This window comes from Lagenorhynchus albirostris, chromosome 5, assembly GCF_949774975.1.
Source record: "Lagenorhynchus albirostris chromosome 5, mLagAlb1.1, whole genome shotgun sequence".
Taxonomy (NCBI): Eukaryota; Metazoa; Chordata; class Mammalia; order Artiodactyla; family Delphinidae; genus Lagenorhynchus; species Lagenorhynchus albirostris.
The window spans coordinates 63,020,204-63,046,641 of record NC_083099.1 but is presented as its reverse complement, the minus strand read 5'-3'; the positions used below and the strand labels follow the sequence as shown (position 1 = coordinate 63,046,641).

At 45.3% G+C, this 26,438-nt stretch overlaps 1 pseudogene; it reads left to right on the top strand.

The window, feature by feature from the left end:
• The first annotated feature begins 21,902 nt into the window (after positions 1-21,902).
• On the top strand, positions 21,903-23,540 carry LOC132520513 (transmembrane epididymal protein 1A-like; annotated as a pseudogene).
• Positions 23,541-26,438: the final 2,898 nt, after the last annotated feature.

Here is a 26,438-nt window from a genome sequence, read left to right as displayed (position 1 = left end):
GCAGTGGTTGAGAGTCCGCCTGCCAATGCAGGGGACACGGGTTCGTGCCCCTGTCTGGAAAGATCCCACATGCCGCGGAGCGGCTGGGCCCGTGAGCCATGGCCGCTGGGCCTGCATGTCCGGAGCCTGTGCTCCGCAACGGGAGAGGCCACAACGGTGAGAGGCCCGTGTACCGCAAAAAAAAAAAAAAGATTTTATGTGCACATCACGTCTTCCCTCTTGTGGTGGTGGATGTTTCTGTTTCATTTTGTTTGCCTTGGTTGAAGAGGCTTGGATTACTCCTATTGCTCAGCCCATGCCATATTATTTTCCTTGGTCTGCACAGAGTCCATTAGTCATTTTATTAATTAACTTATTCTCTTTTATTTCTACTTCCTACTTTTATTACCCCCTCTCCACAGGTCATTATTTTACTATGTTAATGGACATCTTTATTTGAATGTGTTCTTGAAAATGTACATTGTTGATTTATATGTGTATATTTTTTTAAATGTGAAAGATACTATGAATTATATTCTATTGTGTTTCCTTCTCTCTGTGTTTTTAACATCCAACCATGTTCTGTACAACATCTAACTCAAGCCATCTAACCTCTGCATAACATCCCATTATGTGCACGTGCTCCACTCTCCCAGCAGTGAACACTCAGGTTGCCTTCAACTCCTGGCCTTCAACTACTGGTCACTATGGAAATATGCTGGGATGAACATCTTTATGAGAGTTCCCTTATGGGTCTGTATGAGGACTTTCCTGGGATGTGTATCCAGGAGCAGGAATGCTAGGTTACAGAGTGTGCTCACGTGGGACTCAATTTGACAAAGTAGAACCAGACTCCTTTCCAGAATGGCTGCACCTACCTACACTTCCAGCAGTGATACATGATTGACTTCTATGTTACCAAATCCCCTCCAACCTACATTACCCAGCTTTCTAACTGTTGCCAGTCTAATAGGTGCCAAATGATACCTTGTGGAGTATTGAATTTGCATTTTTCTGACCATCAGTGATTTTAAGCATCCTGTCATATGCTTAGTAGCTTCTTGGGTTTCTCTTCTGTTGTTTGCTTGTCCATGTCCTTTGTTCATTTTTTCTATTTAAGTTGCTGGATTTTTTTCTTTATTGATCAGCAGTATTTCTTTGCATAGTCTAGAATAATTTTAATACCTTGTCCGTTTTAGACATTGCAAATGTCCTCTCCAATTCCACATTGCCTATTTTTTTATAAACATTTTTTTAAATTTTATTTTATTTATTTTTGGCTGCATTGGGTCTTTGTTGCTGCATGCAGGGTTTCTCTAGTTGCGGCGAGTGGGGGCTACTCTTCATTGCAGTGCACAGGCTTCTCATTGCGGTGGCTCCTCTTGTTGTGGAGCACGGGCTCTAGGGGCATGGGCTTCAGCAGTTGTGGCACGCAGGCTCCAGAGCTCAGGCTCAGTAGCTCTGGCGCACAGGCTTAGCTGCTCCGCGGCATGTGGGATCTTCCCGGACCAGGGCTCGAACCCCTGTCCCCCACATCGGCAGGCGGATTCTTAACCACTGCGCCACCAGGGAAACCCCACATTGCCTATTAACTTTTCTATAATGTCCTTTATAGAACAGAGCTCCTTCATTTTATGTAATCAAATTCATTAAATAAATTAATCATTTTCCATATGATTTGAGCTTTTGAAACTTTAAAGAGTTCTTTCATGCCCCTGGGATGTAATATTTTCCTCCACTGTCTTCTGCTAACTGGATCGTTTTATCCTTCACATTTAGCTCGTAACTCCATCTAGAGTCCACATTTGTATGTAGTGTTAGGCAGAGATCCATGTTTATGTTCCTCCCTAGAGTGAGTCTGTTTTTTCAACATCACCTGCTAAACAACCCGTCCTTTCCTCTTAGATGTGTGGTGCTCCCTTGTCGATTAAGTTCCCATAGCAAGGCAGGCCAACCACAGGAAAAGAGCCTCAGCTCCGCCTCTAGTGCAAGTCCACGCCCACTCGTGGCTCTCACCTCCGCAGGTGTACAAAGGCTAGGCTTGGAGTCTTTGGGGGGCTGAATCATCCCCAAATAAAGGCCTGTGTAGCAGTGACAAGGCCCCTGCGTGGCCGGAGCTCAGCAGGGGCTGGCCTTGGCCCCCACGAGGCTCAGAAAGGCCACTCCAGAGCTAAGGAACTAAGGAACTGGAGCTAAGGAACTCCAGAGAGGCAACTCAGACCCAGCCACACTGGATCAATTCTAAGATGAGCTCAAGGGAAAAAGAATAGAAGAGTCCATTCATAATAGAAAGGAGGGCAGAAAGGGAGGGAGAAAGGAAGGGAGGAAAAGAGACAAGGAAACGTATCTTTAGGCAATAGGGTGGGACTGGGCTCAGGTAGAGATGACACCCCTTGCCTCAGGCAGGGTTCTTAGCCACAAACTATGAAAACTGGCTCTGGCAGATGTAACTAGAAAGGAGGTTTATTATAGGAGTCATTTGGAGGGCTAAGAGCCAAGGCAGAGTCCAGGGTAGGTGTGTAAGGCCTGTGCCCACTCCAAGGGAGGCCATGAAGGACGAACCTAGCATTTCTAGGTCCCTGTGGGGATCTGGGCCCTCCCCGCTACCTACCCATTAGGTGGGGAATTCCTTACGTAGAGGAAGGGGGTTCAAATACTGAGCAGACAAACAGAGTAACTATGTCCACTAAGCTCCTCCTCTCCTCTACCCATCTGTGTCCCTGAACTGTGTGGGCGTGAGGTATGTCTGGAAAAATAAGAATTTGAACTTTGGTAATAGTCAGGGTTCAGAGATCACTGACACCCTGGAATCCTTGACAAGAGCCACTGTAAGATGAAACAGTATGACGCCAAAGAGAATATTTGCTACAAAGGATGTTTGCCGCTCATCTTCAGACCCTGAGGGTCCACGTGATAGTGGCTTCAGAAAAACTGGGAGGCTGGTCCTCAGCCTTCCTCCCCATCCAGCCTCCCACAACCACAGGTGTACACTTTGAGAAGACAATCTAGGTGGAGGACCTAGGAGAGTGGCCTCACAGAACAGTAAAGCCCCACAGAGCTCAAAGAAACTTCCTGCAGGGTCCCCCTCCAGTGGAAGAAGAGCTGTGGCCACCTCACTTGACCCGAGCATCAGTCCCTGGGGAGAACTGCCAGAGACCTAAACCAGCAAGACCAGCACCCCTCCTAGCTGTCGAGGCCATTGCCTTTGGAGCCCCAGCCCCAAAGACCCAGCTCAGCCAGCAGGAAGAGTGGGCTCCCCACAGCAATGGCAGCATCACAGGCCAAGACAGGGCTGGAAGCCTACAGCCCAGCAGGCTACGGCATCCCTGGCGGGCCGCTGACGGCAGCAGCTGCAGCATCAGTGCCCCGCGCGCAGCTCGGGCAGTAGTACGTCTACACCTGACAAGCAACCTGCTGACAGAGCAGTAACCAGAGCTGACTCTTGGCAGACGAGACTCCACAGAAGACAAACCGTGCAAGACCCATAGACTCTCTGTGACCTTGCAAATGTTGGGGGCAAAGAGCCACTAATACGTGGACACTCGTATTAATCAGGCTGGTGAAACCTGGTGTGCTGGTACCACAACTGCAATAACAGACACAATTGGCATGTCATGTCGCATTCTCGTGCATTAGCTTAATGCCGGGCAGACAGAGGCGCCAGTGAAAGCACAGGGAGCAAAGTGGTATTACTGAGGCACCGCCTCCTGCCCCCGGGAACACCTACCTGAGAGGTGAGCCTACCTGTTCACCAACTGTTGGGCCGTCGTCCGGCTCCTCCTGGTGGGATGGAAGGGACAGTTGTCCCCTGTGAAGACCCCTGGGCTCTTCTCCCTAGGGCTGGCGTCCCTACCCTGCTGGGCCCATGTCTTACTAAGAGACACGAGGGCAGAGGTAGTGGCAGCAGGTACCCCTGGAAGAGGTGGGGGAAGCAGTTGCCTTCTTAATACCAGCCGTGCTAAGTTCTTCTGTTTTTCAAGGATAAAGCAGATGGCAATAGGGGACTAAGAAGAGGCTGAGGAGCTGGTCCTTCTCCATACGCCAGGGCAGCAGGGTACCGTGTTCTTCTTGCCGAGCATGTGGGGCCGTAATGAGCTGGGCATGGCTGGCAGAGAGGCACATGAAGACGGGCTGGGCAGCTGAGGCCTTTGGTGTCGGTGTTCAGGGCACAAACACCTGGCTGCTGCAGTTTGTGTGACGACGTACCTCCTACCCACGGGAGGCCCTGAGCTTCCTCACCACCTTCTGCCGCTGGCGCCTGGCCTTTGGGGCTACCGTACCAGCACCATCTGCAGCCTCTAGCACCACCGTTGCCCCTCCGATGGAAGGGCAGGTGCCAGGTCCCACCATGCCTGGCAGGCCCCAGACGTAGAGCTCAAGAAGCTCAGGGCAGAGGTCATGCTGCAGGATGGGGCCTCCTGACTCAGACCTGTCCTTGGAGGATGCCCACACGTGGGCAGACTATAGTGTCCTGAGAGCCACAGTTTGATTTCCTATCCCGTGAATCATGTTCTTGTTTCCTGGGGTTGTTTAGCTCCTGGGATGGCTTCAGGACCTGTCTGTCTGTCTGTCTGTCTCACTGTATGGAGGTGGTTTCCGGGCCTTTCTGGAGGCTTGGGGGTTCTAGAGGAATCAGGGTGGGCCAATGGACACCCTGGCCCTGGGCACCTGGACGAGTCTTTCCAGTTATCACTGGCATGATTGTGACAGTGATATTTAGGAAGAAGTGTATGTGCAGAGCTCTCTCTGCATAGGCTCATCATTGACAACATGCTTGTGTGTCTGCATTTCTCTCTGTCTTTTTTGAAAACACTGCTAACAGGTCAAAACCAAAACCAACTTCCAGGAGGCAGATGCTGGGTGTGGGGATGCAGATTCTTTCTACTGATCCGGGCAGGGTCTGGACGGAGAGAGAGGAGTGAGCAACATGTCTGGACGTGAGGTTGCGGACTGACTTCTTTTATTGAAGCATAACAAAAATGCAGAAAAGTGGATAAATTGCAAGTGTGCAGCTCAATCGCTTTTCCCCAAATCACCTGTGTAACCAGCATCCAATCAAGAAATAGAAATGTACCAGAATCCCAGAAGCCTCTCCTGATTCTTTCGTGTCACTCCCCCTCACGCTAACCACTATCCTGACTTCTAACACCTTAGGTTAGTTTTGCCAATTTGAGGACTTAATAAGAATAGAATCCTAAGATATAACTGATGGACTTTAAAGAACAGAAATGTCTCATACCTAATATTGGGCGTTTTGCTTTGGGATGATATAATCCCCTACCATCATCATCCTCACACTCGTAATAAAGCCTGCTGCACAGATGAACGCCTTTTGTGTGTCTTTCGTTTTGCTTTCTAAAGGGTAGAGGTGAGAATCAGTGAAAGTGGCTGAGCCTCCCCTCTGGGCAGTACAAAAACAGAACAAACAGCGCTGCTGCAGAACGTGTTTATAGCAGATTCACACACTCAGAGTCTGATGGGGGCCCTGGAATGCTCAGGAACCGTGGACAGAGAGTTGGATTTCCGAGAGTATGGGATGGGTAGGCAATGAGTCAACTTCACCTACATTTCAAAAGACAGGGTGATGCTCCACTAGCATCTGGGTCACAAACTAGATAAGATAGAGGAGATACAAAGAACCACCCGTAGGCATCTCTATTTGACATTAACTGGCAGGTTTATTCCCCTGTGAGTTACACACGCATGAGTCAGGTTTCAGGGCTGAAGCGAACTAAGCGTATCCGAGTCTGGAAAAAGAGAGGGGAGGGAGGAGCTTCCAGCCACAGGTATGCAAAGGGACCAGAAAAGAAAAAACCCTGCTGGCAGAGGGGTAGCCATCCAGCCACCTATGCAGAAGTGCTGCAGAGGGCACGGAGGGGGTCTCTGGGGCCGGTCTTGGGTAGCGAACGGACCAAATCGCAAAGCAAAAGAGAAAAGTGAAACTTCCTTGCACCCACCTCCCACCCAGCAGCAGCAAGAGTTAAAACCAGAACAGCGCCCAGCTGAGCCTCCCAGGGGTGTAGGAAGCCAACTCGAGCAAGAGGGCAGGACCCGCCCTTCTGACAGTAACTGCAGCTCAGATAGCGTGAGGTGGTTCTCAGCCTGGCTGCAAATTACAGTCACCAAGGGAGAATTTGCTCTTCACTTTAAAAAAAATTGTGGTAGAAAATATATAACATAAAATGCACCATTTTGAGGGATACAGTTCAGGGGCTTTAAGTACATTCACACTGTTGTGCAACTATCGCCACCATCCATCCACAGAACTCTTTCATCTTCCCACACAGAGATTCCGTCCTCATTAAACACTAACTCCCCATTCCCCCCTCCCCCAGTCCCTGGCAACCACCATTCTACTTTCCATCTCTATGAATCTGGCTACTCTGGGTACCTCATATAAGTGGAATCATACAGTGCTTGTCCTTTTGTGTCTGCAGGGGAGATTTTAAAAGCATGAATGCCCAGGCCCAACAGCCCCTGATCAATAAATCAGAATTTGGGGTGAGGGCAGGAACCTCTCCCCATAGCAAATACATCTCAGCACCTGCTGGCTGATGCCTACATTTCCTTTAGTTGTGGGTAAAGCTAAGGATTTCTCCTTTTTCAGCTGGAGGTGAGGGGCTTAAAATGACTGATTGAGGTGTCACAGTGACTGAAACTCATCTGCTAAAATTGATCTATCAGTCAACAAGCATAAATGACTATTATCAGGCACTGTCTACTTTTGAGAGCCAGGAGCGCTCAGACAGCAGCAGACGATGAGATGGGGTGAGACAGACACACTGGAGACTCAGGGTCACTTTTGGTGGGGAGTGGGAGTAAAGGTTAGTTCTGTTTACCTTTAGTTACCCTGTGGACAAAATAGGAGTTGGGAGCAGAGGAATTTAGGTCCAACGCAGCTGTGCACTTGCCTGGTTTACTGGAACGTGGCCACCCTGACATATGGTTCCCATCAACTGTATTTTTGCATGATTCTTGAATCCCTCCCCTTTTTTTTATTTGACTGCACTGACTTCATTGCAAAGGAACTTCACTTCCACGGGTTCTGAGGCATGACCAGTGCCTTGTTCAAAAAAGAGCCCCTTGTGTTGCTTGTTTCTGCAGAACTAGAAATACACAGAAAACAATCACATGGGTTAGAGCAGGGGTCCCCAACTGCCAGGCTGCGGACCAGTACCAGTCCCTGGCCTCTTAGGAACCAGGCCGCACGGCAGGAGGTGAGCCGCCGCAAGCGAAAGAAGCTTCATCTGCCGCTGCCCGTGGCTTGTGTTACCCCCCCGAACCATCCCCCACCCTCCGCACCCCCGTCCGTGGAAAAATTGTCTTCCCTGAAACCGGTCCCTGGTGCCAAAAAGGTTAGGGACCGCTGGGTTAGAGAGACAGAGAAAGACAGGCAGAGATACAAACATATACAAAATAACAGAATGACAAGAAAGAGTCACATCAAGCTCCTGAGACTGGCTCCTCCCTATGAAGGGAGAAAGGTATGGGAAGGGGACTGGAAGGATTTGAATGTTTATTTATTTTTTAAAATCCTGAAGCAAACATGACACAATGTTAACACTTATTCATTCTGTGTTGGCATTTGCTATGTTATATTACTCTTTTTACTTGTCTTTGTGCCTTTTGGTGTCTTTAAAAGTTGCCAGTATTGCAAATATACCTTTATAAATAATTGTACACATGAATATACATGTATAAAGAAATATTTTGATGGCTAAAGAGAGTTCTTACAAAGTTTTTTATGTTAATAATTTTACCACAAAGTTAAATTAATAAAGCCTCACAGAAAAGTTGAAAAATACCAAAAATAGAGATGCAAATTAACATTTCCCATAAAACTACCATCCAGAATTTACCACATTGTGATGTTTTGATATCTAAGCTTTTTCTCCATGCATTAAATCATTGCATCTTTGGGACGTCCCTGGTGGCGCAGTGGTTAAGAATCCGCCTGCCAATGCAGAGGACATGGGTTCGAGCCCTGGTCCGGGAAGATCCCACATGCGTCGGAGAAGCTAAGCCCACGTGCCACAACTACTGAAGCCCGCACACCTGGAGCCTGTGCTCCGCAAAAAGAGAAGCCCCAGCAATGAGAAGACTGCACACCGCAGCAAAGAGTAGCCCTCCTCACCACAACTAGAGAAAGCCAGCGCACAGCAACAAAGACCCAACACAGCCTAAATAAATAAATAAATAAAAACCTTCATTAAAAAAAAAAATCATTGATTTCAAGTTTTCAGGTAGTCTCTGATTAAAAAAAATAATACTTGTTCATTGTAAAATGCAGAAAAAGATAAAGAAATAAATTACCCATGGTCTTACTACCTGGAGTGTCCCTATCAACGTTCTTGATGGCAAAACCCCAAATCTGATTCTAGTTAGGAAGAGAAAGACATTACTGGAAAGATTGGAGTAGCATTGATCGTCAGTGTGGAGGTGGGTTTACCGGTGTTTTTTATTTCATTCATCTGCTCCTCTGGTCTTCATGTGATAGAGTGACCCAAACATTCAGTCAGATTTTGAATGGCTGGACCCTAATGCCAATTTGACCTTAAATGTTATTTCTTTGATGGCTTAATCTGAAAGAGTCACTCACTATTGCAATAGCCTTTTTTTTTTTTGAGGGGAGAGGGCTTACCCTTTATCATCCTCTAGCATTTTCCTTGTTTTCTTGAGTATTTTTTTCTTGTCTCTCTTCTTCATTGTTGTATCCTCAGGGCCTGAAACAGCATCTGACATTAGCAGTATTCATTGTTGAATGAATAAATGAATCAAAGAGCCTTTGGTGGTCTTGCCTACGAAGTACCTTCCTTTAACTACCACTGAACATGTAGCCTAAGAAGGCAACCTGGTGAAGCACCGTGTTTCATCTGCATCCCTGCCCCCCACCTCCTTGTAGAGCAGCAATTCTACATCCCTGTGTCCACTAGCCACAGCCAACACCATATCCCTCTTTTTTTGCCTGTTTGCCCTGTGCCTTGAGGAACCTGAAATATCCATGTGAAGCCCGGCTTCCAGTTCAATGACATCATCAATGTGTCCCTTGATGAGTATATTCTTCCCTTTGGTGCTAAAATTTTACCCTCAGGGTCTAGTGTTGCTAGGATGGGAAAAAATATTTTTTTTAGCCATTCACTATTGCAGCAGTCTTAAGATTTTTTTGACTTATCATTTATCATTCTTTACCACTTTTCTTATTTGCCACTGAGGAGTGGGAGGAACTGTGTCATCCTCTGTGAAGGAAGTCTGTATTCTTAAGGCCACAGATAAGCTCCACCCCAGCCTCCATGGCCACACCGTACATGACCCCACTGAGCACACACTGGGTGGAGGGGAAGGGAGCAGAATGCCATCCGCAGAGTGGACTGTCCTGGTCCCTGGTCACTGAAAGCCTCCACCGTGGGAATATTTTGTTCAGCATTCACATGAGACACATATTCTGGGCCCATTCTGAGAGTTCAAGCCATTAACTCTTCCCCAAACTTTTTTGTCATAAATCCTCTAATCTTAGTTCTTCTAGGTCATTGATCATATGATGAGATTTTTAATCACACCCCAGGGTTTAGTGGTCCTTGAGCCATTCCAGAAAAAGTAGAAAATTTTTTTAAAATTTAAATACTCTGTTCAAAGTTCTGCCTCCTGGAAGTGTTTCTTTTATCTGCTGTTCTTCAGGAACATCTGGAGAGGGACTATAGCACTGCTCAGGGCATCCCTGGTAGAGCCATCCGGAACCAAGCTTGAATGTTTCCCCCTCATCAAGTAGTCATAGAGAGCTCTACACGTGGCCCTACGTGTTGGCTGAGGGAGAAGAGGGCAGAGAAAGCATGCTGGGAATGTGAGCAACACTTTCACGCCATTTATTTGTGCTTTCAGGTCATGCTCAAACTTGGCCTCATTGTACCATATCTGTTTGATGATGGAGCATTGTTATGCATGCCTGACTTTAGACTGAGAAAGCACCCAGATCACATGGTTACCTGATGTCCAATATGGAAAGTGTTCACTCTCCACAAGAGTCCAACAGCAAGCTAAGAACAGTTTCTCAAAATGAGGATGGATGGTCATTTGCCAACACAGTCATGGTTTTGCTCCAGCATTATGGCACCTTCACTGTGATTCTCCTGTCTGGACTTGACACAGCCTCCAGGAAATTTACTACCTCTGGATCCGCTAGGCAATAATAAAGCTGCTTGTGCTGCAACCTGTGCCAGTTGGAAGGTCTTCCCTTACACGGATCTCCACCTAAAAACAAACATATATGGACACTCTACCCAACAACAACAGAATACACATTCTTCTCAAGTGCACATGGAGCATTCTTCAGGATAGACCATATGTTAGGTCAAAATTCAAGTCTGAAAACATTTAAAAAGATAGATATCATGGGGCTTCCCTGGTAGCGCAGTAGTTGGGAGTCCGCCTACCGATGCAGGGGACACGGGTTCGTGCCCCGGTCCGAGAAGATCCCACATGCCGCGGAGCGGCTAGGCCCGTGAGCCATGGCCACTGAGCCTGCGCGTCCGGAGCCTGTGCTCCACAACGGGAGAAGCCACAACAGTGAGAGGCCCGCGTACCACAAAAAAAAGATAGATTTCATACGAAGTATCTTCTCCAACCACAAAGAGATGAAGTTAGAAATCAACTACAGAAGGAAAACTGGAAAATACACAAATTTGTGGAAATTAGCACACTCTTTTATTTTTTTATATACAGCAGGTTCTTAATAGTTGTCTATTTTATACATATTAGTGTATATATGTCAATCCCAATCCCCCAATTCATCCCACCATCACACGCTGCCTCCACTTTCCCCCCTTGATGTCCAAACATTTGTTCTCTACATCTATGTCTCTATTTCTGCCTTGCAAACCAGTTCATCTGTACCATTTTCTTAGATTCCACAGATATGCATTAATATACGATATTTGTTTTTCTCTTTCTGACTTACTTCTCTCTGTGTGACATTCTCTAGGTCCATCACGTCTCTAAAAATGACCCAGTTTCGTTCCTTTTCATGGCTGAGTAATATTACATTGTATATACGTACCACATCTTCTTTACCCATTTGTCTGTTGATGGGCATTTAGGTTGCTTCCATGACCTGGCTATTGTAAATAGTGCTGCAATGAACATTGGGGTGCATGTGTCTTTTTGAATTTTGGTTTTCTCTGGGTATATGCCCACTAGTGCAATTGCTGGGTCATATGGTAGTTCTATTTTTAGTTTTTCAAAGAACCTCCATACTGTTCTCCATACTGGCTGTATCAATTTACACTCCCACCAACAGTGCAAGAGGGTTCCCTTTTCTGCACACCCTCTCCAGCATTTGTGGTTTGTAGATTTTCTGATGATGCCCATTCTAACTGGTGTGAGGTGATACCTCAGTGTAGTTTTGATTTGCATTTCTCTAATAATTAGTGATGTTGAGCAGCTTTTCATGTGCCTCTTGGCCATCTGTATGTCTTCTTTGGAGAAATGTCTACTTAGGTCTTCTGCCCATTTTTTGATTGGATTTTTTGCTTTTTTAATATTGAACTGCATGAGCTGTTTATATATTATGGAGATTAACCCTTTGTCCATTGATTTGTTTGCAAATATTTTCTCCCATTCTGAGGGTTGTCTTTTCGTCTTGTTTATAGTTTCCGTTGCTGTGCAAAAGCTTTTAAGTTTCATTAGGTTCCATTTCTTTATTTTTGTTTTTATTTCCATTACTCTAGGAAGTGGGTCAAAAAAGATCTTGCTGTGATTTATATCAAAGAGTGTGCTTCCTATGTTTTCCTCTAAGAGTTTTATAGTGTCCAGTCTTACATTTCGGTCTCTAATCCATTTTGAGTTTATTTTTGTGTACGGTGTTAGGGAGTGTTCAAATTTCATTCTTTTACATGTAGCTGTCCAGTTTTCCCAGCACCACTTACTGAAGAGACTGTATTTTCTCCATTGTATATTCTTGCCTCCTTTGTCATAGATTAATTGACCATGGGTGCGTGGGTTTATCTCTGGGCTTTCTATCCTGTTCCATTGATCTATATTTCCGTTTTTGTGCCAGTACAATATTGCTTTGATTACTGTAGCTTTGTAGTATAGTCTGAAGTCAGGCCTCCAGCTCCGTTTTTTCCCCTCAAGACTGCTTTGGCTATTTGGGGTCTTCTATGGCTCCATACCAGTTTCAAGATTTTTTGTTCTAGTTCTGTAAAAAATGCCATCGATAATTTGATAGGGATTGCATTGAATCTGTAGCTTGCTTTGGGTAGTAGAGTCATTTTCACAATATTGATTCTTCCAATCCAAGAACACGGTATATCTCTCCATCTGTTTGTGTCATCTTTGATTTCATTCATCAGTGTCTTATCGTTTTCTGAGTACAGGTCTTTTACCACCTTAGGTAGATTTATTCCTAGGTATTTTATTCTTTTGTTGCAATGGTGAATGAAATTGTTTCCTTAATTTCTCTTTCTGATCTTTTGTTGTTAGCATACAGGAATGCGAGAGATTTCTGCGAATTAATTTTGTATCCTGCAACTTTACCAAATTCATTGATTAGCTCTAGCAGTTTTCTGGTGGCATCTATAGGATTATCTATGTATAGTATTATGTCATCGGCAAACAGTGACAGTTTTACTTCTTCTTTCCAATTTGTATTCCTTTTATTTCTTTTTCTTCTCTGATTGCGATGGCTAGGACTTCCAAGACTATGTTGAAAAATAGTGGTAAGAGTGGCTATCCTTGTCTTGTTCTTGATCTTAGAAGATATGCTTTCAGTTTTCCACCATTGAGAATGATGTTTGCTCTGGGGTTGTCATATATGGCCTTTATTTTGTTGAGGTAGGTTCCTTATATGCCCACTTTCTGGAGAGTTTTTATCATAAATTGGTGTTGAATTTTGGTCAAAGCTTTTTCTGCATCTCTTGAGATGATCATATGGTTTTTCTTCTTCAATTTGTTAATATGGTGTATCACATTGACTGATTTGCATATATTGAAAAATCCTTGCATCCCTGTGATAAGTCCCGATTGATCATGGTGTATGATCTGTTTAATGTGTTGTTGAATTCTGTTTGCTAGTATTTTATTGAGGATTTTTGCATCTATATTCATCAGTGATATTGGTGTGTAATTTTATTTTTTTGTAGTATCTTTGTCTGGTTTTGGTGTCAGGGTGATGGTGGCCTCATGGAATGAGTTTGGGAGTGTTCCTTCCTCTGCCATTTTTTGGAAGAGTTTGAGAAGGATGGGTGTTAGCTCTTCTCTAAATGTTTGATAGAATTCACCTGTGAATCCATCTGGTCCTGGACTTCTGTTTGTTGGAAGATTTTTAATCACAGTTTCAATTTCATTACTTGTGATTGGTCTGTTCATATTTTCTATTTCTTCCTGGTTCAGTCTTGGAAGTATATACCTTTCTAAGAATTTGTCCATTTCTTCCAGGTTGTCCATTTTATTGGCATAGAGTTGCTTGTAGTAGTCTCTTAAGATGCTTTGTATTTCTGCAGTGTGTGTTGCAACTTCTCCCTCTTCATTTCTAATTTTATTGAATTGAGTCCTCTCCCTCTTTTTCTTGATGAGTCTGGCTAAAGGTTTATCAATTTTGTTTATCTTCTCAAAGAACCAGCTTTTAGTTTTACTGATCTTTGCTATCGGTTTCCTTGTTTCTATTTCATTTATTTCTGCACTGATCTTTATGATTTCTTTCCTTCTACTAACTTTGGGTTTTGTTTGTTCTTATTTCTCTAGTTCCTTAGGTGTAAGGTTAGATTGAGATATTTCTTTTCCCTTGAGGTAGGATTTTCTTGCTATAAACTTCCTTCTTAGACTGCTTTTGCTGCCTCCCATAGGTTTTGGATCTTTGTGTTTTCATTGTCATTTGTCTACAAGTATTTTTTGATTTCCTCTTTGATTTCTTCAGTGATTACTTGGTTATTTAGTAATGTATTGTTTAGCCTCCATGTGTTTGGTTTTTTACATTTTTTCCCCCTGTAATTGATTTCTAATCTCATAACGTTGTGGTTGGAAAAGATGCTTGATATGATTTCAGTTTTCTTAAATTTACCGAGGCTTGATTTGTGACCCAAGATGTGATCTATCCTGGAATATGTTCCATGTGCACTTGAGAAGAAAGTGTAATCTGCTGTTTTCAGATGGAATGTCCTATAAATATCAATTAAATCTATCTGGTCTGTTGTGTCATTTAAAGCTTGTGTTTCCTTTTTAATTTTCTGTCTTGATGATCTGTCCGTTGGTGTAAGTGAGGTGTTAAAGTCCCCCACTATTATTATGTTACTGTCAATTTCCTCTTTTATAGCTGTTAGCAGTTGCCTTATGTATTGAGCTGTTCCTATGTTGGGTGCATATATATTTATAATTGTTATATCGTCTTCTTGGATTGATCCCTCGATCATTATGTAGTGTTCTTCCTTGTCTCTTGTAATATTCTTTATTTTAAAGTCTTAATGATATGAGTATTGCTATTCCAGCTTTCTTTTGATTTCCATTTGTATGGAATATCTTTTTCCATCCCCTCACTTTCAGTCTGTATGTGTCCCTCCCTAGGTCTGAAGTGGGTCTCTTGTAGACAGCATATAGATGGGTGTTGTTTTTGTATCCATTCAGCAAGCCTGTGTCTTTTGGTTGGAGCATTTAATCCATTCATATTTAAGGTAATTATCAATATGTATGTTCCTATTATCATTTTCTTAATTGTTTTGGGTTTGTTTTTGTAGGTCCTTTTGTTCTCTTGTGTTTCCCTCTTAGAGAAGTTCCTTTAACAATTGTTGTAGAGCTGGTTTGGTGGTGCTGAATTCTCTTAGCTTTTGCTTGTCTGTAAAGCTTTTGATTTCTCCATCAAATCTGAATGACATCCTTTTTGGGTAGAGTAATCTTGTTTGTAGGTTCTTCCCTTTCATCACTTTAAATATGTCATGCCACTCCCTTCTGGCTTGTAGAGTTTCTGCTGAGAAATCAGCTGTTAACCTTATGGGAGTTCCCTTGTATGTTATTTGTCATTTTTCCCTTGCTGCTTTTGATAATTTTTCTTTGTCTTTAATTTCGGCAAATTTGATTACTATGTGTCTCGGTGTTTCCTCCTTGGATTTATCCTGTATGGGACTCTCTGCACTTCCTGGACTTGGGTGGCTGTTTCCTTTCCCATGTAAGGGAAGTTTTCGACTATAATGTTTTCAAATATTTTCTTGGGTCTTTTCTCTCTTTTCTCCTGCTGGGACCCTTATAATTCAAATGTTGTTGTGTTTAATGTTGTCCCAGAGGTCTCTTAATCTGCCTTCATTTCTTTTCATTCTTTTTTCTTTATTCTGATCTGCAGCAGTGAATTCCACCATTCTGTCTTCCAGGTCACTTATCCATTCTTCTGCCTCATTATTCTGCTATTGATTCCTTCTAGTGTATTTTGCATTTCAGTTATTGTATTGTTCATCTCTGTGTGTTTGTTCTTTAATTCTTGTAGGTCTTTCTTAAACATTTCTTGCATCATCTTTTTTTTTTTTTTGCAGTACGCAGGACTCTCCCATTGTGGCCTGTCCCATTGCGGAGCACAGGCTCCAGATGTGCAGGCTCAGCAGCCATGGCTTACGGGCCTAGCCACTCCACGGCATGTGGGATCTTCCCGGACCAGTGCACGAACCCATGTCCCCTGCATTGGCAGGCGGACTCCCAACCACTGCGCAACCAGGGAAGCCCTCTTGCATCTTCTTGATCTTTGCCTCCATTCTTTTTCCAAGGTCCTGGACCATCTTCACTATCATTATTCTGAATTCTTTTTCTGGAAGTTTGTCTATCTGCACTTCATTTAGTTGTTTTTCTGGGGTTTTATCTTGTTCCTTCATCTGGTACATAGTCCTCTGCCTTTTCATTTTGTCTATTTTTCTGTGAATGTGGTTTTCATTCCACAAGCTGCAGGATTGTAGTCCTTCTTGCTGTCTGCCCTCTGGTGGATGAGGCTATCTAAGAGGCTTGTGTAAACTTCCTGATGGGTGGGACTGGTGGTGGGTAGAACTGAGTGTTGCTCTGGTGGGCGGAGCTCAGTAAAACTTTAATCTGCTTGCCTGCTGAGGGGTGAGGCTGAGTTCCCTCCCTGTTGGTTGTTTGGCCTGAAGCGACCCAGCACTGTAGCCTACAGGCTCTTTGGTGGGGCTAATGGTGGACTCCAGGAGGGCTTACAACCAGGAGTACTTCCCAGAACTTCTGCTGCCAGTGTCCTTGCCCCCGCGGTGAGCCACAGCCACCCCCCACCTTTGCAGGAGACCCTCTAGCACTAGCAGGTACATCTAGTTCAATCTCCAATGAGGTCACTGCTCCTTCCCCCTGGGTCCTGATGTGCACACTACTTTGTGTGTGCCTTCCAAGAGTGGAGTCTCTGTTTCCCCCAGTCCTGTCAAAGTCCCACAATCAAATCCTGTTAGGTTTCAAAGTCTGATTCTCTGGGAATTCCTCCTCCCATTGCCAGATGCCCAGGTTGGGAAGCCTGACGTGGGGCTCAGAACCTTCACTCCAGTGGGTGGACTTCTGTGGTATAATTGCTCTCCAGTTTGTGAGTCACCCACCCAATGGTTATGGGATTCGATTTTACTGTGATTGCACCCCTCCTATCATCTCACTACGGTTTCTCCTTTGTCTTCCAATGTGGGGTTTCCTTTTTGTTGAGTTCCAGTGTCTTCCTGCTGATGATTGTTCAGCAGTTACTTGTGATTCTGGTGCTCTCGCAAGAGGGAGTGAGGGCACGTCCTTCTACTCCGCCATCTTGAACCAATCTTGAAATTAGCACACTTTTAAATGACCAATGGATCAATGTTATTAGTCTGCTTGGGCCACCATTACCACAGACTCAGTGGTTTAAACAGCAGATATTTATTTCTCCAGTTCTGAAGGCTGGGAAGGCCAAAACCAAGGTGCTAGCCAATTCAGTTTCTGGTGAAGACACACTTGCTGGCTTGCAGATGACCACCTTCTCTGCTGTGTCCTCACATGGCAGACAGAGAGTTCTCATCTCTCTTTCTCTTCTTTTAAGGACATTAATCCCACCAGGAGGGCCCCACACACATGACCTCATCTAAACCTAACCTCCAAGAGACCTCACCTCCAACAAACTACCATCACATTGGGGGATTAGTGCTTCAACATATGAATTTTAAGGGGACACAAACATTCAGTCCATAACATTCTGCACCTGGCCTCCCTAAAATTCATAAAGATATACAAAAATATCCATCCCATCCCAACAGTCCCAAAAGTCTCAACTCATTCTAGCATCAACTCTTAAATCAAGAGCCTAAAGTCTTATCTAAATCAGGTATGGGTGAGATTCAAGGTATGATTCATACTGAGGCAAAACTCCTTTCCAGCTGTGAACCTGTGAAACCAGAAAAGTTACCTGCTTCCAAATACAGTCCTGGAATAGGCATAGGCTAAACATTCCCATTCCAAAAGGGAGAAAGTGGAAGGAAGGTGTTATGGTCCCAAGGAAGTACAAAACCTAGCAAGGCAAATATCGTTACATCTTACGGCTGGAGAATAATTCTCTTTGGTTCTATGCTCAGCCCTCTGGTCCATTGGAGCAATGGTCCTGCCTTCAGGACCCAGTGGATTGGCAATGCCATCCCTATTGCTCTGCATGGCAGGTTACCACCCCCTGCCTCCAGGTGGCCCCACCCCCAAGGCTCCAGAAGACCACTATCTGACCTGTTGAAACTGAGGTGGTGCCCACCCCTCCTACCTTTTGAAACCAAGGAAGCAGCCCTGATGATCTCTGAATTGCCTTCAGGGTCATTTTTCCCTTGTCTTGAAGAATAGCACATGTTCACAGCCAAATAACTTTATGGTCCAGTCCTGTCTATAGGATCTAACAAGTCCAATAGCCTTCCCTCATTTGGTCTGAGCTCCATTCCTTTGGGTTGAAACTGGCAGTGTTGCTGATGGAGTGGCTAATTAGGTCTGTAGTCTATTCCCATACTAATCCCCTTATCAAAGTGTTGTTGGGCCCCACCTTACTGTTCTCTTCAGAAAAACTTTCTCATTTTTTGCAATATGGACAGGGTGAGAATTTTCAAAACCGTAAGTTCAGGATCTCTTTTTCTTTTAAATTTATTTTATTTATTTTTGGCTGCGTTGGGTCTTTGTTGCTGTGCGCAGGCCCTCTCTAGGTGCAGCCAGTGGGGACCATTCTTTGCTGCGATGCGCAGGCCTCTCATTGCAGTGGTCTCTCTTTGTTGTTGAGCACGGGCTCTAGGCGCAGCGGGCTTCAGTAGTTGTGGCATGTGGGCTCAGTAGTTGTGGCTCTCAGGCTCTAGAGTGCGGGCTTGGTAGTTGTGGTGCATGGGATTAGTTGCTCCGCGGCATGTGGGATCCTCCTGGACCAGGGCTCAAACCCGTGTCCCCTGTGTCGGCAGGCACATTCTTAATCACTGCGCCACCAGGGAAGCCCTCAGGATATTTTCTGCTTAACAATTGCTTCTTCAATGCATTCCTCTCTTTTCACATTTTACTATAAGCAATCAGGAGGCACCAAGCCTCTCCTTCAACACTTTGCTTAGAAATTGCCTCAGTTAAACATGCATTTTCATTTCTCACAAGTTCTACCTTCCACAAAACACTAAAACATGAACATAATTGTGCCGAGTTCTTTGCCATTTTTATAAAATTTATCACTTTTTCTCCATTGTCTTATAACATGTTCCTTATTCCCATCTGAGACTTCACCTGAACAGGATTTATAGCCCATATTTCTACCAACATTCTGTTCATGACTCTTTATGCTTTCTCTAAGAAGATGGACATTTCTCTATAGCTCTCCTCTTTTCCTTGTAGGCCCCCAACTCAATCACCTTTAACTGCCTGTTCATGGCAATCTTGATCTTTTCTAGCATGCACCTCCAAACTCTCCCAGCCTCTACCCATTATCCTGTTGCAAAGCTGCTTCCACATTTTTAGGTATTTGTTACAGCAGCATCCCACCTCACAGTACCAAAATTCTGTCTTAGCTCAGTCTGCTCTAATGAATACCGTAGCCTGGGTGGCTTAAACAACAAATATTCTTTTCTCACGTTTTATAGGCTGGAAATCTGAGACCAGCGTGCCAAGATGGTTGGGTTTTTGTTTGTTTTATTTTGGACGCACTGCATGGCATGCAGGATCTTATTTCCCTGACCGGGGATAGAACCCGTGCCCCCTGCAGTGGAAGCGCAGAGTCTTAACCACTGGACTGCCAAGGAAGTCCAGATGGTTGGGTTCCGATGAGTGTCTTCTTCCTGACTCGCAGACAGGCACCTTCTCGCTGTGTGCTCACATGTCCTTTCCTCAGTGCGTGCCCAAGGAGAGAAACAGCAGAAAGAAGATAGGTAAGGAAACAGAGGACTTGAACAACATGATAAACCAACTAGAGCAAACATATATGAACACTCTACCCAACAACAACAGAATTCACACTCTTCTGAGAGAGCTTTGTCTCTCCTCCTCTGTCTATAAGGGCATTAATCTCATCATAAGGGTCCCACGCTTATGACTTTATCTAAACCTAATCATCTCCCAAAGGCCCCACCTCCAAAAACCATCACATTGGGGGTTAGAGCATCAATATATGAATCTTGCGGGGAGACAAATTTTCAGTCCATAACATGTATCATGTTGATTTTATTATTATTCATTTGCTTACCAGCGAGATTCATTATCTTGAATTTCATAGGTTTGTTAAACATTTATAGTTTTTCTTAGACGAGTAGCCAGTTTATGGCCTTTGCCCATTTTCCTACTGAGGTGTTCATCTGTAACTTCTTGATTTGTAAGAACTCTTTATATTGTAAGTAGACTAACACTTTGTTACATATAGCGTAAAATTTTACAGTTTGTTTTTCTCTTGAAATTGGTTTTTTAACAGTAACTTTAACATATAAATAAATTATTAATCTAATGTTTAATTTCTATTAATAAAAACTTTAAAAATTTACATATAATTAAGGTTTTCACTTTTTTCTTTATGATTCCTGCTTTGGTATCATTCATAGAAATACTTGAACAACTTCAGAATCATAGGAATTTAGCAAGGAATATTAGTAATAACAATAGCAAAATTACTAATAATCACTGTCATTTTTTGAGTATTTATTATGTATAAGACACTCTACATACATTATTGTACAGGAATACCCCAGAGGTATTGCAGGTTTGGTTCCAGACTACCACAGTAAAGTGAATATCGCAATAAAATGAGTCATGGAAATTTTTTGGTTTCCTGGTGTATATAAAAGTTATGCTTGGGACTTCCGTGGTGGTACAGTGGTTAAGACTCTGCACTCCCACTGCAGGGGGCACGGGTTCGTTCGTCAGGGAAATAAGATCCCACGTGCTGCACGGCACGGCCGAAAAACAAAAATAGTTATGCTTGCACTATACCGTAGTCTATTAAGTGTGCAATACCATTATGTCTAAAAAAACAACATACATACCCTAATTTAAAAATACTTTATTACTAAAAAACACCAAAACAATTACAATAGCAACACCAAAGATCAGTGATCACAGATATAATAATAACAAAAAGTTTGAAATATTGTGAAAATTACCAAAATGTGACACAGAGGCACGAAGGGAACGAATGCTGTTGGAAAAATGGCACCAACAGACTAGCTTGATGGGGTTGCCACAGATCTTTAGTTTTTTTTTTTTTTTTTTTTTTGCGGTACGCGGGCCTCTCACTGTTGTGGCCGCTCCCGTTGCGGAGCACAGGCTCTGGACGCGCAGGCTCAGCGGCCAGAGCTCAGGGGCCCAGCTACTCCACGGCATGTGGGATCTTCCCGGACCGGGGCACGAACCCGCGTCCCCTGCATCGGCAGGCAGACTCTCAACCACTGCGCCACCAGGGAAGCCCCAGATCTTTAGTTTTTTAAAAAAAACACAATATCCACAAAGCCTGATAAAGAAAAGTGCAATAAAATAAGGTATGTCTATATTTAATCCTCACAACAAACCTAGGAAGTAATTATTATTCCCATTCTACAGATCAGGAAACCGAGTCTCAAGAAGACAAAGTTAACTTGCTCGCAGTCATTTGAGTTGCAAGCGTTGGAGCTGAAATTCAGTCACTGTGCAGATAAATGAATAGACCCGATCCCCATCCAGCCTCTGCTGTGCTGGCTGCTAGAAGGGACCTCATGCATGTCCCTTCCCCCGCCCCCACCCGGAGCCTTCATGTCACCTGTAAAATTTGTTTAGCAATAACTTCCTTATAGAGTTGTTGAGGGATTTTTTAAATTAATTTTTATTGGAGTATAGTTGCTTTACAATGTTGTGTGAGTTTCTGCTGTACAGTGAAGTGAATCAGCTATATGTATACATATATCCCCTCTTTTTTGGATTTCCTTCCCATTTAGGTCACCACAGAGCATAGAGTAGAGTTCCCTGTGCTTTACAGTAGGTTCTCATTAGTTGTCTATTTTATACACAGTAGTGTATATATGTCAATCCCAGTCTCCCAATGTTGATGGAGTTAAATGAGAAAAAAATTATGTAACATGGCTGGCACCAAGAGACGTCCGTGGAAGAGAAGTCTCTTTCCTGGAGCACCTAACTCTTTCCCTCCCCTCTCCTTGTGGAGGGGTGGGGCAGAGACTGTGAGAAAAAGGGCAAACCAGTGCCTACAGTGAGGGGCAAGAGGTTGAAATCCCAGGCCTAGCATCTAAGTACGGAACAGAGTGTGGCGCAACGCACGCACGCCCACCATCACGCCTCCGAAAGAGGTCCCACCCAGGAGTGACTCAGATGCTCTGGACACCTTTCCCTGTGTGGGAAGCATGGGTGGGGCTGGATCGGGCAGATCTCCCCGCTGTTCAAAAGTAGCCACTTTTGCTTGTGAGGGGTGCCGGCGAGGTTGCTGCTCATCTCCTGCTGTCGCCCTGGTGGCCCTGACATACACACTGAGACCATGGGAACCCTCGGGGGACACCTGGTAGCAGGGATCTTCTTCTTCTTCTTCTCACTCTACTACTCGGTGCTGGTGTCCTTGGCCCTGTTACGGGGACAGAGGTTCCTCAAAGCCCCTCTGCCCCCAAGGGAGAAGCGAGGGCACAGGTGGTGGCAGCTGGTCCCTGTGGAAGGAGTGGGGAAGGTGGTTTTCTCCCTGATTCTCACCTTCCCCGAGTTCTTCTACCCGCCAGGAACAAAGCGGCTGATGATGGTGGACTGGGAGGCCCCTCGGTGACCGTCACGTTCAAGGACGAGTGGCGGCACTTCACCACGCACCGGTCCTTCCTCCTCAGTGGCGTGGTGGACATCGCGAGCCAGGCGTGTGAAGCTGGAGCAGGCGGCCGAGGCTCTGGCCTTCCGTGCGCTGGTGCTGCTGGTGGTGACGCACGCCGAGCACAAGGGCGCCCTGGAGACCCGCGTGCACGCGCTGTTCACAGTGCCTGCCTTCCCGGTCGGCCTGGCGCTCGCCATCGAGATCTGGGTCCCCGGCCAGCCCCAGCTCTGGGTGCTCAAGACTTGGATGGGGCTGGTGCTCAGCAGCTGGCTGATGCAGCTAAGCATCCTGATGTACATGCCGCCGTCGGGGCAGCCCTGGAGAGGGGAAAACCCCACGGACCTCACCTTCCTCACCATCTTCTTCTGCTGGCACCTGGCCTCAGGGGCTGCCTTGCTGGCCGCCATCTATGGCCTCTGCAGCCTCTGGCATGATCGCTTCTCCCCCTGGAGAAAGGTCCCAGGTGCCAAGTACCACCTGTGACCCATAGGCGAGGGCAGTGAAGAGCTTGAGAAGCTCCGGGCAGGGGCCCAACTACGAGATGGGGGTGTCTAGGTATAGAATCTGTCCCTGTGCTGCACCCTTTGTAATGAGAGTTTTGAGGATGCCCACTGTGTGCCTAGTGCAGAAATGTCCTGGGATCTGCAATGTGGCTTTCCATCACAGGGGTCGCCTTCCTTGTTCCTAAATGAACCTTCCAGTTCCTAGGATTCCTGCTATCTATCTCTCTGTTCTCTCCAGGCCTGTCTCGCTATTCAGTATGGTTCCTAACCACGGACTTACATGAAGTGAGAGCAGGAGTAGTGTTTTTCTTTGACAGCTTTTGGGATCCAAGAGGAAGGAATGAAATGAGGGAACAGAGAGAGATGGAGGGTCTCTGGGGACTCGGCAGGGCTCTGCGTGTCTGAGGCGGGGCTGGCTTCGCGTGTGCATGTGTGTGCCGCCGGCGGCTGAAGTGGTGAAATGTGTGAAAGGGAAGGGGCTCTGTTTTCACATGGTGGTGAGGACTTCTGTTTTCTTCATTTCTCTCTGTTTTTTATTCACACTAAAGTGTAACAGGAAGAAGAGCTGGTTTTGTTGTTGCTGTTTTCTAATCTAAACTGGACGAGGCTACTTCTGCCTCAGGGAGTAAGGGATGAGGGGAAAAGGGGTGGCAATCAGTTTAGCAGGGCTCAAGTCTGGGGAGAAAGGAGACAAGGGAGGAATTCCCAAAGGTGGGTGTAAGAAACGAGGATTACATTTGTATAATTTTAAGTTGTTTGGGTTCCGCTGTGACATAAAACAACTCCACTGCTTATGCAGAGTCTTTCAGTAAAGTCTTATGATACACGTACATGTGTCTTGTGTGAGGGATTCTGGGGCAAGATCAAAGAAAAGGCCCAGATTTCAGGTGGTGGGAGCAGAAGGGGAAGAACCGCCATGAAACATGGGGCACAGATGACCTCAGTGGTTCTGGAGATGCAGGGACTTGGAGCCAAGAGGGAAACTGCAGCCCCTGGAACCTGCAGAACTTTCCAGCCAGTCACTGAGTTCCTCCCAGAATGAGGAGAGGAGGTGCTAACAAATTCACATACTCAGTGAAATATATGAAAGCAAACGATATAAAAATACTTATCCCCGGGTACAATTAGAAAACTGCTTCTGATAGCATGTGTCTGCTTATGTGAGATGATAAACGCAGCATTTGGAAGTCTGAAGAGGCAGGAAGACGGGAGGAGATGCTGGCCATAGATGTGGACAAAGGACCACAGAGAAAAGTGCCCACACATGAAGCAGTGGCAATTCTGCCATGGCACACGCAGTCAGAGATGCTGTCCTCAGAGACAGAAAATCTCTATGAAGCACAGAGAGGGATTTGCATTTGCAGATGGAGGGCGAGATGGGCTACACATTGTCCTCTGAAATATGCCTGGATACTCCCTAAAGAAGCAGAGTGTGGAAACAGGCCCTGGAAACAGTAGGACAGAGGTTAAAGCAAAGAAGGGGAGCAAGGGAAAGGATGGAAGTGGGGCAAGGGTCTGGCAAGTCACGTGGGCTGGGCTTGCAGAGGAGCGACAATCTGGGTCTAAGGAAGAGACGTCTTCCTCCAGCAGCTGGAACCAGGCCAGCCTCAGCTTTCCTCCCCAGCAAAGCAGGAACCAACCTAAGGAAAGGTCAGCACCCTTCTTTCTGTCCCCACCCTAAAAAGCCCAGAAACAGAGCCAGCTTTACCGGCGGCTTGTGCGCCCCCAGCAGTGAAAGCACCGAATCCTAACCACTGGACTGCCAGGGAATTCCCAGGACCCCTCACTTTATATCTTCTGTCCAAAGCCCTGGGAGAGGCCATAGCAAGGGGTCCATATGATCGCTTATCACTGAAAAATAGCAAAAGTTAGATATTTCTGTATTCTTTTTTTCTCCATAAAATCTGGCTGCACCCTCTCCCTGAAGACTTAACACAGATTTACTTTCAGGATGCCTTATGATAAACACCTCTCTTTCCCTGTTAGTAGACCATCCTTTATTCAAGGATAATGGTAAGACTCTTACTTCATCAGCTTGGAAACAAGAAGCTTAAAATGCTAATGACATCACACACTGGCTGAGAACCACCTGCTAAAGTAGAATCCCTCAGTCAACAAATGTAAATAAGTCTTATCAGATGCTGGGCCTGACTTAAAGAGGAGTAATTGGAGGTGCAGAAAACTGGTGGCTAGGAGAGAGATGGGAAGTAATTTACAGAGGTGGGTCCTGTTTATCTTCATTTGTGCTGTGTGCGGGAATTCTTGTCCTGCACATCTGGCCCTTGCCCAGCGAATCAGTCATGGCTCTCTAGGGAATCAGAACCAATAGGATATGGATAGACAGACAGAGAATTTAAGGAATGGACTCATGAGAACTTGAGGACTGGCAAGTCCAAAATCTTCAGGGCACGCCAGCAGGCTGGAGACCCAGGGGAGAGTTGATGTTGCCATCTTGAGTCTGAAGGCAGTCTGGAGGCAGAATTCCTTCTTCCTCAGGACACCGTAGACTTTTAAGGCTTTCAACTGATTGGATGAGGCCCACCCACACTATGGAGAGTAATCTGCATATTCAAAGTATACTAATTTAAATGTTAAACACATTTGTTAAAAATACCTTCACAGGGGGCTTCCCTGGTGGTGCAGTGGTTGGGAGTCCACCTGCCGATGCAGGGGACACGGGTTAGTGCCCCGGTCCGGGAAGATCCCACAGGCCGCGGAGCGGCTAAGCCCGTGAGCCATGGCCGCTGAGCCTGCGCATCCGGAGCCTGTGCTCCGCAACCAGAGAGGCCACAACGGTGAGAGACCTGAGTACCGCAAAACAAAACAAAACAAAACAAAAAACCTTCACAGGGATTTCCCTGGTGGTCCAGTAGGTAAGACTCCACGCTCACAATGCAGGAGGCCCCGGTTCAATCCCTGGTCTGGGAACTAGATCCCACATGCCACAACTCAAAAAAAAAAAGATCCCGCATGCCGCAAGGAAGATCCCGCATGCAGCAACTAAGACTCAGCACAGTGGGCTTCCCTGGTGGCGCAGTGGTTAAGAATCCACCTGCCAATGCAGGGGACACGGGTTTGACCCCTGGTCCGGGAAGATCCCACATGCCGTGGAGCAACTAAGCCCATGCGCCACAACTACTGAGCCCACGTGCCACAACTACAGAAGCCCGTGAACCTAGAACCCATGCTCCGCAACAAGAGAAGCCACCACAATGAGAAGCCTGCGCGCCACAACAAAGAGTAGCCCCCACTTGCCGCAACTAGAGAAAGCCCGCACGCAGCAACGAACACCCAATGCAGCCAAAGATAAAATAAATAAATAAATTTATTTAAAAAAAAAAAAGACTCAGCACAGCCAAAAAAATAAATAAATAAATAAATATTTTTTAAAAAATACCTTCATAGCAACATCTAGACTGATGTTTGACCAAACAACTGAGTACCGTGGCCCAGCCGTTAATTAACCATCATACTCAGCATAATGGAACATGGCCACTCAAACGTGATTTATGTCAACTGTGTTGTTGGAGACCTTCCAAAAGAATAACAGTAATTTCATTTTAAATGAACTCCATCATTATTGGTTCTGACTGCAGTCTGACTACAACTATACAATGTTCTATGGACTTTATCCCTTCCCTGTATCCTCCAGAAGGAGAATGATAGATTGATGGGTATGCAGGTAGGTGACACTTGTTTTTAAATTAAAAAAGTAA